This window comes from Callithrix jacchus, chromosome 3 (genome assembly GCF_049354715.1).
Source record: "Callithrix jacchus isolate 240 chromosome 3, calJac240_pri, whole genome shotgun sequence".
In the NCBI taxonomy this organism is placed as follows: Eukaryota; Metazoa; Chordata; class Mammalia; order Primates; family Cebidae; genus Callithrix; species Callithrix jacchus.
The window spans coordinates 28,466,286-28,481,312 of record NC_133504.1 but is presented as its reverse complement, the minus strand read 5'-3'; the positions used below and the strand labels follow the sequence as shown (position 1 = coordinate 28,481,312).

General features: G+C 47.1%; 1 pseudogene; it reads left to right on the top strand.

The window, feature by feature from the left end:
* Positions 1-12,847: 12,847 nt before the first annotated feature.
* On the top strand, positions 12,848-13,133 carry LOC118152052 (U6 snRNA-associated Sm-like protein LSm1 pseudogene; annotated as a pseudogene).
* Positions 13,134-15,027: the final 1,894 nt, after the last annotated feature.

Here is a 15,027-nt window from a genome sequence, read left to right as displayed (position 1 = left end):
CCCGACCCTGCCACCCCACGTGTCTCCCCACGGTTGAGCTCGGCTCACCTGATTCTCCTGCCTATCTGCAGCCAAGCTAATATAACCCTGCAGTTCCAATAGACTGATAGTTCCCACTGAGCCCTCCAGCTGCTTTAGTTTCCAGTGGGTTTTGCAAGTAGGGGGAAAGGCCAATGCCTTTGGAAGGAGACAATGAATAGAAACTCCTTTATCTCTGAAGTCCTTTTCATGCTTGAAATTCCCTGATTTAGCCCCAGATCTGCCTGCAGGGATTTGATGGCCTCCCCCACTGCATGCGGATTTGCTGACATCCTGGTGTTTGTGTCATGCACAAGCACCAGGTTCCTGGGGGAGGTGAGGACACCTGAATGAGAGGCATGAAAGACCAGGGTCCCCGCCCTGGTGAAGGGGGTGGGTAGCTCTTCTGGTGCCTCAGAGGGAGCGGATGGTGGGGTCTGGGTTCAGAGAGGGGGCTGAACTTGTCATAGAATGGGTGTGCATGTGTGTGTGCGCATGCTTATGCGTGAACACTTTTTGGTAAAGGGGCTGGCAGCTCCGAGCTTGTGTGTTCCCTCCGGTGTGGGGTCTTCTATGAAGCAGAGAGGCATCAAATGGGTCCACAGAAGGGAGCAGTGGCAGCTGAGGGAGTCCAGTGTCTGAAATGAAACACGGATGAGGCTAAGCATCCCGGTAAATTGGCAGCTGGGGCTGGTGGCGGTGCTGGCTGGAGGCCCTGGCACTTGTCTAAACTGATAGTGGCCATTCTCCGTGACTCCTACTCCCTCACCTCTGGTCTTCCCTCTTGTGTGAGCTTATCGCTGCAACTCTGGGATGGAGGTTGCGGGGTGAGTGAAGAGATAGGGTGGGGTGAGGTACAGTGGGGGGCTTGGAGAGAGCTGGTTTTCTAGAGAACTCTCAGATGAGTTCTCTTCTGGGGTGGGGTGGGGCAAGGGATGTCCTGAGTGTCATAATGGGGCAACTGCTCTCAGGGACAGGGACAGGGACAGTACCTGCCCTATTCTCCTGAACCCCAGTGCCCAGCAGAAGTCCTAACATGCAGGTTTAACTAGTATTGCTAACTTGATGAATGAGGAACCTCAGAATCTTGTCCCTTCAAAATCTTGTTCTCTGCCAGGTGTCAACTAGTACCATGGTCTGAACTAATCTATTCATTGACCAATATATATTGAGCACCTACTATGTGCTAGACCAAGTCCCTGTGGTCAAGAAGCTCACAGTCAGTGCTGAAGGCTTGCAGCTCTCAGGGAACACTTCAGAGGCAATTTCTTGATGGTGGGCATGTTGGAAGCATGTAGGTAGCAGAGGAGAAGATCGCTGGATTGGAAAAGGAGAAGAGAGACTTCTGAATTACTACCTTGTTGGAGCCTCCCATGGAACTGAGCCAGACAAGGCAGGCAGATGAGGAAGTGGAGACTCCAAGGACTCATTCCAGTTTGCCCTGGGAGTTGGTGGTAGGGCTGGCAGCAAGACTGTGGATTGAGAGGGGAAGAAATACCTTTGCACTGTTTTCTGGCTGCTCTGGACAGCCTGGGCTAGGAGGAACAAAAGCTTATTTCTCTTGCACCCACTCCCCCAACTCTGTGACTGGCTGCAGCCCTGGGTGGGCTGGGGTTGTGTGATGCAAATGTCCAAGTGGAGATACTGACACTGCAGAGAAGAAGGGAGATGGAGCCCACCGAGTGTCCTTATCACACTGAAGAGTGTCTGGCAGGACATAAAGGATCCATCTGGGAGCATCCCCAGCCTGTACCTTCCCCTGCTTGCTAAAGAGGGCTCTGGCATTGCCTATTCAGTTCTTCCAGACCTCTTAGCACCCACCGAGCTCCAGAGAGAGCCCTACTGCTGAGATGAGATTTCCCACACAGCTCCAGGGAGAGCCCTACTGCTGAGATGAGATCCTGCACGCAGCTCCAGGGAGAGCCCTACTGTTGAGATGAGATGCCCCATGCAGCTCCAGGGAGAGCCCTACTGCTGAGATGAGATCCCCCACGCAGCTCCAGGGAGCGCACTACTGCTGAGATGAGACTGGCTCTTTGGCACTCTGGGATGCAGAATTGGCAGGAGAGGGGGAGTAATGGGAAAATAGAGGGCTGAGGTGAAGCCAGGGCTTGGTGGGGGCTGCAGGGTTGGAGGAAGGAGGTACTAGAGGACTCTGCAAAGTGAGAGGGAGGAGGGTGGGCGAGGACAAGGCAATTGGGAAGTTTCTCCGACTATGTGTTCCCTTCCAAAGGTTTGAGAGCTGCAGTGGAAGACTTTGAAATAATTTTCATTAGCTTTTTGGTGCCTGGACTGTGTGTCTTTTTGTGACACTGACTGCGAGGACCGAGGTTTCAGTCAGGTTATGTGTCCTAAGAATAAAGACAAAAATGATAGCTAACGGGTACTGAATGTTATGCACGAGGTATGAACAGAAATTATGAAACAGCCCACATTTCACGTAGCAACACTCTTCTGCTTTTTCTTCTTTATATGGTAAGTTCTGACCTCCTCAGACTCCCTTTTTCCCCTCCTCACTGCTGACTAATAGAATTTCAATATGTGGTCTTAAAACCATGGATCCTTAATAACTGATGGAGAAAGAAATTTCAGCGAGAGAAGATACTACAAAACATCTCTGCTTTCCCTGAAGCTACGGGAAAACACATTCTAGTCTGCATAAAAGAAATCCATCCTTGTAAATATTATTTCAACAAGAGTTTTAGAGACTTCAGAATAGTTGCAATGCTTGATGGTAAATACCTTTCACTCCTTAAAATACTCCATGATTCTGTTTGTCTTACTTAATAATTGATTACTCTGGCAATAGTGTTTAAAAGGACATTCCTGTTTTCTGAAAGATATTCATACTTGTGAGTACTCTTTGTAAAACCAGAGGGGGTGGGCACCGCCTTCTCTCTGCAGGAATGAGGTGGAAAAAAACCTAGGTCTCTGTTAGAATTCTTATTTAAACAAAGAGTTTGAGAAACTTTGTCTCATTTGAATTAACAGAAGTGAAGTGTTGAGTACTTTACCTGGGTTATCTTATTAATCCTAACAACCTCACATGGCAGGCTCTACTGGTATCTCTCTTACAGACAGGACAATGAGTCTGGCAAAAGTGCTGAAGGACATGCAGCTGGAAGGTGGCAAAGCTGGGAGTTTGAGCCAGGCAATCTGACAGGGAACCTCTCGCCCACGGTGCTGTGCCACCTGGGTGTGGGGTGCTTCATTTTTTCCTGTGAGTTGATGATCTGGGGAAAGGAGACTGGAGAAACAGGGCCCTTCTGGAGAATCTAAGCATTCAGAAAGGAGGAGAGAAAGACTTCAGAGGAAGGGCAGCTTTGGAGCACCTGGAAGGAAGGAATGGCCCAGAAAGGAGGAGCAGAATAGAGAGTATTCCTGGGTCAGGGTCCAGGAGGCTGCAGCATAGCAGGGAGTGGAGAAGAACCCAGGGAGAGGTTGCCGGAATGACTGGGGTGGGTCTGGCAGGCAAAAGGCATGGGGACCTTAAGGCCAATGCCATGGACATGGCACAGCTCAGCTCAGGGGGCACCACTTACCAGGGAGCCTAGGTGACGAGTGGACCTTGGGCTTGGACAGCGTGGAGATCTGGCTTAGAGGAGCAGCCAACTCACTGGATGAAAGAAGAGGGTATATGCAGAAGAGCCTGATAAATGCTTTAATGGTCTGCCAAGCCAGCTGGGAAAGAGAGGCCCCATACCCGGAACATACCTACTTCTACATTGTCTGGATGGCACAAGTACTCCTCCTAGTAATGAAAGTTGGTACATTGCAAAACAGCGGGCATGATTCTAGGTTCTTCAGGTGTAAGACCCAGTGCCTGTTTACCTAGTGTGCTTCCCCATCTTCTTTCTGATTCTATATGAAACTATCCTTTACACACACACACACACACACACACACACACACACTTCTAGTGATCTTCTGCTACATAACATGTTACCAAAAACTGAGTGGCTTAAAACAACCAATCTGTCATGCCCACAATTTCTGTGGCTCAGAAATTGGGAAAGGGCACAGCTGGGACAGCTTGTCTTTGCTTACATGACTGAGTCTTCATTCAGGAAGTCTCAGTCTTGGGGCAAGAATCATCTTGAAGCAACTTCATTCACATGCCTGGTGGCTGATGTTGGTTGTCAGCTTGGATCTCAAATGGGGCTGTCAGTCAGGATATCTGCATTCAGCCTCTCTATGTGGCCTCGGCTTCCTCACAACATGGCAGCCTTGATCCTCTCAAATGGGAGCACAGATCTCCAGAGGTGAGTGTCTCAAAAAGTAAAAAGTGAAAGCTGCAAGTTTCTGAGGCTGGGCCCAGAAAAGAGGAGAATGTTACTTTTGCCATATTCTGTTGGTTGAGGAAGCCACAAAGATCCATCCAGTTTCAAGGGAAAAGGACATAAACTCAACTATGAGATGAGAGGAGTGTGTAAAGCAGGTTCCTTTTGCACTGGTAACCAACTTGTCTGAGTCTGGAGAGACAGAACACCCACGCACACCACAAGGTATATGAAGCAGATTTAGTATTTACAGAAAGAAGACTGGGATCCATTGTGACCTGGTCCCCAAAAGCTCAAGAAACCTGCCCAAGGCAGATGAGCCTCAACTGCACATTCCCTACCTACACCACAGCTGAGTGACTCAGAATGGCAGCCCACCCTGGGTTATCATGTATATCAGGACCATGAGACTCACCATGCTAAGGCTTGGAAGGGCATCTTGCTTCGTCGGGAGAGGGAAACCAAACACGGGCTGTCCTAGGCACTTTCTCCCTAACTCAAGTGTTACATTTTCTAGAAAGGACTGGAGGAAGACCCAGGCTGTTTCAGGCAGTTCTATAGAATAACGTTATCTCAGGATATTGCATCCCCAACACATTCTATAGTTATTCCACAAGGAAATAGAGCTGGGCCAGTCCACAGCCACCCAGAGAACCCTCCCACAATGCCAATGAAACAGGGAAGGAACGCATGTGGGATGGGAAATGTCATGGGGTCCATCTTTGAAAAATACTTATTCCTTTGGTGGTCTTGGCATGGTTGCCAATTATAGTGTTCCCCACCCTCCTTCAGGAATGGTCACCTGGTTTACACGGATTCATCAGATTACCCCATCCCTCTGTCACAGTGAAATGTTCAGGGTTAACTATGTGACCCAAGTAGAGCCATTTGAATTTTTCCTGGTGTTGGTCTACGGATTAAGGATAGGAATCTTCTGGGAGGATACACATGTCTGGGCCTGCTGGGGACCCTCTTGGATCCATTGTGAGCTTGTCCCCCAAGGCTCAAGAAAGCTGCCCGAGGCAGATGAGCCTCAACTGCACATGCTCTACCTCCAGCACAGCTGAGTAACTCAGAATGGCAGCCCACCCCGGGTTATTGTGTATATCAGGACCACGAGACTCACAGGACTAAGGCTTAGAAGGGCATCTTGCTTCCTGGGGAGAGAGGAACCAAACTGCTAGGGCAGCTAGGGTTAAATATGTGACCCAAGCAGAGCCATTTGAATTTTCTCTGATGTTGGTCTATGGATTAGGGAGAGGAATCTTCTGGGAGGATACATGTGTGGGCCTGCTGGGGACCCTCTCTGATCAGCTAGGGCAAGCCTGCCATAGGCATGATTTGAGACAGACACACGCAGAGCGGGGAGTTTAGAGAGAGACAGTCAGGGGCTGACCACATTGCTTGAGCCTCTGGGTACTGTCATGCCCCTAATTCAGTCCTGCCCAGGATTTTCATGTTTCTGGCATAACTGAGAGAATTCTTACCAATAGACCAGGGGATGGGGATGATTAGACCAGGAAGGTAGCGGAAGAACCAAGGTTTGGAGTCCCAAGACTCATTCTGTGGAGGAGAGATCTCCTCCAGAGGGAAAGCAGAATATCTCCAGGGAAGAAATAGTGACAGATGCTTTGGTGAGTTCCCACCTTCATGAAGTCTGTCACTCCTATCTTTTCCTCTCCTCCCTATCTTATTTGCAAAATAATCCAAGAATCATGGAGATAATGTCAGAGTTGGGTAATTAAGGGTATCTGCTTCCCATTCCTGTGATACTAAGCAAGCCACTGAATCTTAGTGTTCTCATATAGAATATGGAGATTGGGGTTGGTTGAGGATTGAATGAGGTGATGGATGTGAATCTCTGACAGAAGCACTGGGGACACAGTGAACTCATGAGGACTGGAAACTGCTCCATGAGCTCCTTGGGTGGTCAAGACTCCTCTAATATTAGCACCAAGATTGAGGTGTCAGCATCTCCAAAACAACTTCAACTCTGCCCAGCCTTCTCTCAGTGCTGCCTGTGGAACAATTGGAAGTGATGAGAGGCGGTCTTGCAGATTAATATGTATGGGTGAATGGCAATTTCCTTAACAATCAGGCACACACAGCAGGACAGATTCCTCCAAGGCCCAGGAGCTGCAAAGGGAACACCTAGTAAACCAGGACTGGTGGATAAAGCCCAGAGTGTCCTCCCCACCTTCCTCATGTTAATGAGCTGACAGATTCCAGTCACAAGCCCAGTGGAAGGACCTGAGTGGTGAAGTTTGACAGTGGTCTTAAAACCAAAATAGCAATACATACAGAGAGTGTGCAAGGTGCACAGGCATCTTCATAGCCCCGCACACCTCCTGACAATGGCCAGAGTTTGCAGGAGAGGAACAGGAGGAGGCTGGGAGGAAGGGAAAGGAATATCTGGGGAGTGAAATGAGGAAGGCCCTGCAGAATGAGCTGTCAGTTCCCTTTGGAACAGGAAGGGTTTACTTGGTTGCGTTCTAATGATATCTCTGCTCCTACTAGCACAGGCAGTTTGTAGATTTGTGAATAGTCCCATGTGACCTTCAGGTCTCATCCTGAAAAATGGGCACAACAATACAGGCTTTCCATACTTACTGGCAGTTTTAGGAGCACCAGCGGGGATACTCAGGTGTGGAAGCAAAAGCAATGTGGAAAACAGCCACTGGCAGACTTCCAGACTATTAGAGCTGGAGGATCACGGAATTCAAACCAACCCCCTAGTTTTTACATTTGAGAATAATATGGCCCAGGGACAGGAAGGCGGTTGGTTGCCCGGCATCCTCAAATGAATTAGTGAGGGAGAAGGAGCCCTGATGCGAAGCCACGTCATCCTTGTTTTCCCCTCATTGTTCAGTTTATTTCATTCCTGGCAGTCCTATCCGGTCAGATCCCCAAAGTGCCTGTGGCTGGTGATGAGGTAGGAAGCAGGACTCGACTCAGGAGGAGGCAGGACTCAACTCCAGAGGCAAGGCTTGGATACAAGACCTAATTGAGGACTAGCTAAAACAGGGACAGGAGGTGAGCACCTCCCTGAGAAGCACATCCACCCATATGCCATGTCGGCATGCTGTTGCCATGGTGACAACCAGAAGTTACCATCCCTTTCCGTGGCAATGACTTGATGACCCAGAAGTTACCACACGTTTTTTAGAAATGCCTGCACAATCTTCCCCTTAATTTGTGTATAATAAAAAGGGTGTGCAAATATGACTGCAGAAGTGCCTCTGAGCTGCTACTGTAGGCACAGCGCCTCTGGGGTAGCCCTGCTCTGCAAGGAGCAGTGCCTCTTCTGCTGCTGCTAGGCACAGCCGCTTCAATAGAAGTTGCTGTCCAACACCACCAGCCTGACCTGTAATTCTTCCCTGGGCAAAGCCAACAACTCTCCTGGGCTAAGCCCCGATTTGAGGGCTCACCCACCCTACGTCATTGAGTTTAGTTGAGTGGAGCCTGGGCTTGTTCACCATGCACTGATGGTCGCTTTGGGTTCCGTGGGTGGTTGGGAAGTGAGGCCCCTGTTGTTTTTTTGTTGTTGTTGTTTGTTTGTTGTTTGTTTTTTGAGACGGAGTTTTGCTCTTGTTACCCAGGCTGGAGTGCAATGGCGCATCTTGGCTCACCGCAACCTCTGCCTCCTGGGTTCAGGCAATTCTCCTGCCTCAGCCTCCCGAGTAGCTGGGATTACAGGCACACGCCACCATGCCCAGCTAATTATTTATATATTTAGTAGAGACGGGGTTTCACCATGTTGACCAGGATGGTCTCGATCGCCCCTGTTTTATCAATACTTTAATTATCATATATGTTGATGCTTTTGTTCACTGCATAACTGATAGTGTATGGTCTCCCTGTTGGCCTCCCATCAGTGTGAGCCCAGATTTCCCTGGCTGTGGTGAGGTTTGTTTCTCAGATTATAAGGGTAGATTAAGCACTCTGCAAGCCCTCCCTCCCCAACTGCAGAGGTGCTGAGATGGAAAGAAATGTGGCATCAGAAGTAGCCCATGAATTAAAAGGGTTTGAGAAGAACCAGCATAGAAGTGGTAATTGATTCTATTTCTAGATGAGCCAAGCGGTTCCAAAGCTACTATTCATTCATTCTTTCAAAATAAATACATACACTATCTATGTGACCCTGCTCACCTTCTCTCACCACATCTCACATCTCATTATATCTGGTGTCATGAGAGACACCAGAGGAAAGGAGCATGGTTGACTTGGGAAAGTGCATTCTTAATTTTGGAGATAAAATCCCTGCTGGTGAGAGACAAGGAGAGGTTATCATCACTATAATCTCAGTGGAGCACTGTAAGGGCCTAAACTGGTCTCCCAGGCTCCCCTCCCACCTCCCAGTCTCTTCTCCACAGAGCAGTTGTATTAGTCAGGGTTCTCCAGAGAAATGGAACCAATAGGAGATGTACACACATATCTTTGATTTGTGTGTGTGTTTGTGTGTGTGTGTGTGTATTTATTTATTTATTATAAGGAATTCATCCATGTGATTATGGAGGCTGACTAGTTCCAAGATTTACAGTTAGCAAGCTGGAGATCCAGGAGAGCTGATGGTATAGTTCCAGTTCAAGTCCAAAGACCTGAGAACCAGGAGAGCCAATGGTATAGTTCCAACCTGAGGGCTGGTAGGCTCTACACCTAGAAGGAGCCATTTCAGTTCAAATCCAAAGAAAAGAAAGAACTTAGGTTCCAGCTGGAAGGCAGTCAGGCAGGAGAAACTTCCTATTTGTGGGAAGAGCAGCCTTGTTGTTCTATTTAGATCGTTGATTTTTTTTTTTGCCAACCCAGTCTATTTCCATATTCATTTAATGTGTGAGTCTCTGTCCCTGGTGCTGAACACAATAGATTCAGCCAGGCACCTGGGTTTTGGGAGGGGGACACCTCTGGGTTCATCACCATTAAGGGGAGCCATCTGCTGTACCCAGTCTACTGATTCAAATATTAATCTCATTCAGAAGCACCAAGACTAATGTTTGACCAAATCCCCCCCCCAGCACCCCATGGCCCAATCAAAGCTTTTTATAATTGCCATAAATAATAAAATAAAAATAAAATAATTTTTATTTTCATTTTTAACATAAATCAGATCATATCACCCTCCATGCTTAAGATCCAAACACCTTATATGACCTACAAGGTCCCCTCCCACATCTCCAACTTTATTTTCCCCATCTTCCTTTCACTCACTACGTTTCATCCATACTGGCCTCCTTCCCATCTTTTTTTTTAATTTTTTTTTTGACAAGGTCTTGCTCTGTTGCCCAGGCTGGAGTGCAGTGGCACAATCAGAGCTCACTGGAGCCTCAACCTCCCAGGCTCAAGCAACCCTCCCGCCTCAGCCTTCAGAGTAGATGAAACTGCACGTGTGCACCACCACACCCCGATAATTTTGTTTATTTTCGGTGGAGATGCGGTCTCCCTGTATTGCTCAGGCTGATCTCAATCTCCTGGGCTCAAACGATTCTCTCACCTCGGCCTCCCAAAGTGCTGAGATTACAGGTTTGAGCCACTATGCCTGGCCCTTCCTATCTTCTGATGCCACATTTCTTTCCATCTCAGCACCTCTGCAGTTCTGCACCTTTTGAAAGATGCATTCCTGCTAGATCTTCACAAGTCCAGCTTCTTCTCATTGTTCAAGTCAAGGTAAATATCACCTGTTCAGAGTCGTCTTCCCCTATCATCCTAGCTAAAGTAATTCTCAATCACTATAGAGCCCATCACTCTGCTTATTTTTTTTCATAGCACATAGAACAAACTGAAACTTCCCTAGTTATGGATATGTTCATTGTTCATTGTCTTCCCCTCCCACTAGAATGTAAACTCTCTTAGAGCAGAGGATTTATTGGGTTCATTTTTATAATTCCAGCTTTTACCACACAATAGGCTTTAAGCAAATAGTAGTTGAATGAATGAGTTAATTGATGGTGGCACCTATTTTAAAGGAAAGATTTTAAAGTAGCTTTTCTTCACCCCCTTAGGAAAGACTTTTCATGTCTATGTTTTAGAAAACAAGGTGGGTCACAGTGGTTCTGCTCTTTTACCTATGTGATGCACTGGCAACTCTAGCTGTGAGAAACCCCATTTACCTGGGCATTCAGTTAAGTGCAGGTCCCTTGGGAAGCACCTGGATTGGAAGAAGGTGGCAGTAGAAGGGAGGTGAATGCTGGGTGTTTTCCAAACCAATATTCTCATCACACATACGTCGTTAATGCTGTCAGAATTTAATTTGTTATACAAAGCTGGAGACAGTAGCTTTGTGTGTGAATAGCAAACCGTGGGAAGACTACTCTCCTCAAATACGTTTTTTTTTTCCCGTCTCCCCCACCCAGTCTATTTCCACCTCAATTTAATGTGTGGGTCTCTGTCCCTGGTGCTGAAACAGTAGAATCAGCCGGGTACCTGGGCTTTGGGTGGGGGTCACCTCTGTCTGAGGTGCTGGAACGCCCTCCACTCTACCTCTCATGGAGCTCTCCAGCAGTGTGTGGTCACTGTGCCCTGCCATTGCTGGGTCACGCTGCAATGATAGCTGCAGGAAATTACAAGGCTCATTTGCAATCTCTTGAAGCTCATCCAGGCGCTGCTGCTGCAGCCATCCTCTTCTGCTCTAGGGAGAGGGACTATGGGATTCTAAGCCCTTTTGGCAGCTCCACGGGGTGTGTCCAGGCTCAGGTGTTGTGAACTCATCAATAATGCCATGAGAAAGGGCAGAGGGGCCACAGATCTAGGTTCACCACCTCCACTTAGCATGACACCTGCCAGTCCAGCCTTAGGTTGCCTAGTCTGCGGTGGCACCTCGGCAGGAATCCATGTGTCCAATGGGCAGATATGTTTCCATTTGCCTCAAGACAGAAAATAAGGAATAATCTCTGTAAATCTTGTGGCCCACAAGAAGTAAATGACAGATAATAACTTGGATTTTGGAATGACAGGGTGACCATTTAAAAATATTTATTGACCAGTCATGGTGGGTGGCTCCTGCCTGTAATCCCAGCACTTTGGAAGGCTGAGATGGGTTGGCAGGGTTTCAAGACCAGCCTGGTCAACATGGTGAAACCCTATATCCACTAAGAGTACAAAAGTAGCCAGGCCTGGTGGTGCACACCTGTATTCCCAGCTACTCGGGAGGGAGGCTGAGGTAGGAGAATCCCTTGAAATTGCGAGGTGGAGATTGCAATGAGCTGAGATTGTGCCACTGCACTCCAGCCTGGGTGGCAGAGTGAGACTCCCCTTAAGAAACATTGCTAAACTTTTGAGATATAACATATAAAGGACACAAATCTTAAGTGCACAGCTTAAAGAATGTGTGTATGTGTGTGTGTGTAACCACCACCCAGATTCAAACACATAACATTTCCAGCCTGCTCCTGCCCTGTGCCACCTAACAGGCAGCATTTTTCACCAAAGATAACTACTTTTCTTCTATCTGTCACCATAGATCACTTTTTTTCTGTTCTCAAACTTCATGTAAATGGGATTATTCCATATGCAGTCTTCTAGGTTTGACTTCTTTCACTCAATATCATGTCTTCAGATTCATCTATGTTGCTATGTATAAAACGGTTCATGCTTTCATTCTTTTTCATTACTGTTTAATACTCTTTTGTGTGAATAAACCACATTTTTATATATCTATTCTGCTGTTGATAAATATTTGGGTTGTTCCCAGTTTGAGTCTATTATGAATAAAGCTTTGAATACTTTTGTGCATGTCTTTTGATGAACAAAGCAGTCGGTTTTGTTGAACACATACCCAGGAGTGAAATTGCTGGGTCGTGGCATATACCTATGTTTTCAAAGTGGTTGTATTGGTTTACAACCATTGCTTGAAAGAAAACTAATTTCTCCTTCCTGATTTTACCTCTTTTGTGTTCTCTTGATCAATGGAGATATTCTAGGGAGAGGCTCTGTTTAAATAGTTGTGGCTTTAGAGTTTTCTAGGGCACTCTATTGATCAATATTGATTAAATGACCATTCCCTACTAATCCCTCCCTAGAAACCATTCTTCTCACACATCTTTCTTCTCTTTGGCTATCACCATGACTGACTCCTGTAATGGAATCTGAATAAGATGGTGCAGAGTTAAGAAATCACCTTCTTTTCTTCCTCCACACATCAGGCTAGAACGTGCCTGAGAGAAGACTCCAGCCAAGGAGAATCAGGAGTGTGGTCTTCACCACAAGTACCCTGGATGAGTCCTAGAGCTCCAGATAGGCAAAGGCCAATTAAAAATCTGCAAGGAGCCTGGGTGCAATGGCTCATGCCTGTAATCCCAGAACTTTGAGAGGCTGGAGGATTGCTTGAGCCCAGGAGTTCAAGACCAGCCTGGGCAACATAGGGAGACTCCCATCTCTACAATAGATTAAAAAAAAATTGTGGGGAAGCCCTGGTGGCTGAAAGCCAGGGCAGAAGTGCTGGTCCCACTTGGGATTCTGGGCTTGGTCCCACCGAGGCAGTGACTTCAGTAGGAGGAGGAGGTTTGGGACACGCTGGTCCCCCACTGCTGTGTATTGCAGCATTATTTCAGTTCAAAATGAACTATATGCCTGGCACTGCCAGCCTCATCGAGGACATTGACAAGAAACACTTGGTCCTGCTTTGAGATGGAAGGACACTTACAGGCTTTTAAAGAAGCATTGATTAATTTAGACATGGAAAAGAAGAGTGACACACCCTTCCAGCAAGTACCCATTGAAGAAATTCCAGAAGAGTAAAGGATGGAACAGCAGACCAAGCTGGAAGCAGAGAAGCTGAAAGTGCAGGCCCTGAGGGACCGAGGTCTTTCTATTCCTTGAGCAGATACTCTGGATGAGTATTAAGTCTTTTTCCCAGAGCCTGGTGCTCTTGAAGAGTAGGGGCTGTCACTTAGTGAAAGTCACATCCTGGCCACCCCACACAGTTGATCAGAGACTGTAGAGTTCTGAAAAGTCACTTTTATTTTTAATTCTTTTACACATGCAGTATGAAGAAATAATGTAGGTGGGGTTTTTTTAAATAATAAAATCATTGTTTAAAGAAACAGTGACATAGACTCCTTCACATGTCACTGTGGTGCCAGCAATGACTTCTTCATATTGTTCTTCATATCCTAAAATAGAGTTTATAGGGACAGTCTTCATTTACTTGTAAATAAAATATGAATCTTAAAAAAAAAGACTAGTGGGACGTGGTCCTAGCTACAAAGGAGACTGAGGTGGCAGAATCACTTGAGCTGGGGGAGGGCACGACTACAGTGAGCCAAGATCATGCCACTGCACTCCAGCCTGGACAACAGAGTGAGACCCTGTCTCAGAAATAAATTCTGAAAGGAGCTCTCTGCTTCAAGAACAGGGGTGGGCAATTAGGGGAAAACAGCAAGCTCCTCCTTTGTTCTTGCTCCTCACCTTTTCCTTCAATTCTATGAGATTTGAGGGCAACATATCTACTGCCAGTGTATGTATAGTGTTTATATAACTTTAGGGTCAAACTCTGACTGTTTCCTAGACAGCTCAACAATCTCAGGAGCATATATGGAGTACTTTATGGACTGTCCTAAACATTGATCCATTCGTTAGAGCACCCAGTGCTGAGTTCATCTTATCCTGCTGCTGTCCTCTCTGATGCTGGGGTCATGAGATTTCGAATCACACCCTGACTCCTCTGTAAAATCAACTTCTGTGTGTGTGTTTCTGTTTCTGTCTATCTTTGCCTGTCTGTTTCTACCTCCCTGTCTCTCTGTCTTTCTCTCTCTCTCTCTCCCCCTCTCTCTCTCTCTGCTATTTCTGTCTCTATTTCTTTGTCTCTTGCTCTGCATGTCTCTGTCTCTGTCCTGTTTTTTTTATGTTTTTTTGTTGTTGTTGTTCTTTAGATGGAATCTTTCTCTGTTACCCCGGCTGGAGTGCAGGTATGCAATGGTAGCTCACTGCAGCCTTGAACTCCTGGGATCAAATGGTCCTCCTGCTTCAGCTTCCCAACGTGCTGAGATCACAGGTATGAGCCATCCTGCCCAGCCACTCTCTGTCCTTTCAAACACTAAGCCTCTGTCATCCTCCTTGCTCCTTATCTCTGGACCGCTCTTTCTCTCTGTCTTCTTCTCCCACTTCCTCTTCTCTGCTATACTCTTTGGAGAAAAGAGCTCTTCATTCAGAACAGCCCAAGTGGCTGGTGCAGAATAAAATGAACCTCCTGTGTCCTCCTCAGATGGAGCCACAGGTTTTTGTAGTCCTTGTAGAGGCAGCAGTAGAGATGGGTCATGTTTTATGTTTTGAGAGATGGAAGCAATCAGGGCTATGCCAACAGGACCATAGAACTTTCACCCTGCCTTTCTGAGTTGGGGTCAGGAGAGCTTTTGGCTGGGCTGAGTGTTAAAGGACTCCAAACTTAGGATGAGGAAGGTGTGTAGCACACATTCCTGGTGGACTTTTGCTTGGATTTCCTTGTCCTAGAGACTTAAATATCAGGCAGGCATGGTGAGCAAAGGGAAGGTACAGAGCGTTCATTCTAGGGCCCTGGGAATATTAGAGGATCACGTAGATCTTTGACATGCTTTTAGGGCAGTTCTGAGTACAATCTGCAGGACAGGGAATCAGAGCTCTGCCTGGCTCAAGGTTATTTAATTGCCCTGTTAGCCATCCAGGCCACCTGCAGGTCACACAGGAAATGAGCTCAAAATGCAGCACAGCTGCCGGGGCCTCCTCGGGCCCACCAGCCCCTCTGGCCTAGTGACGGTCACTG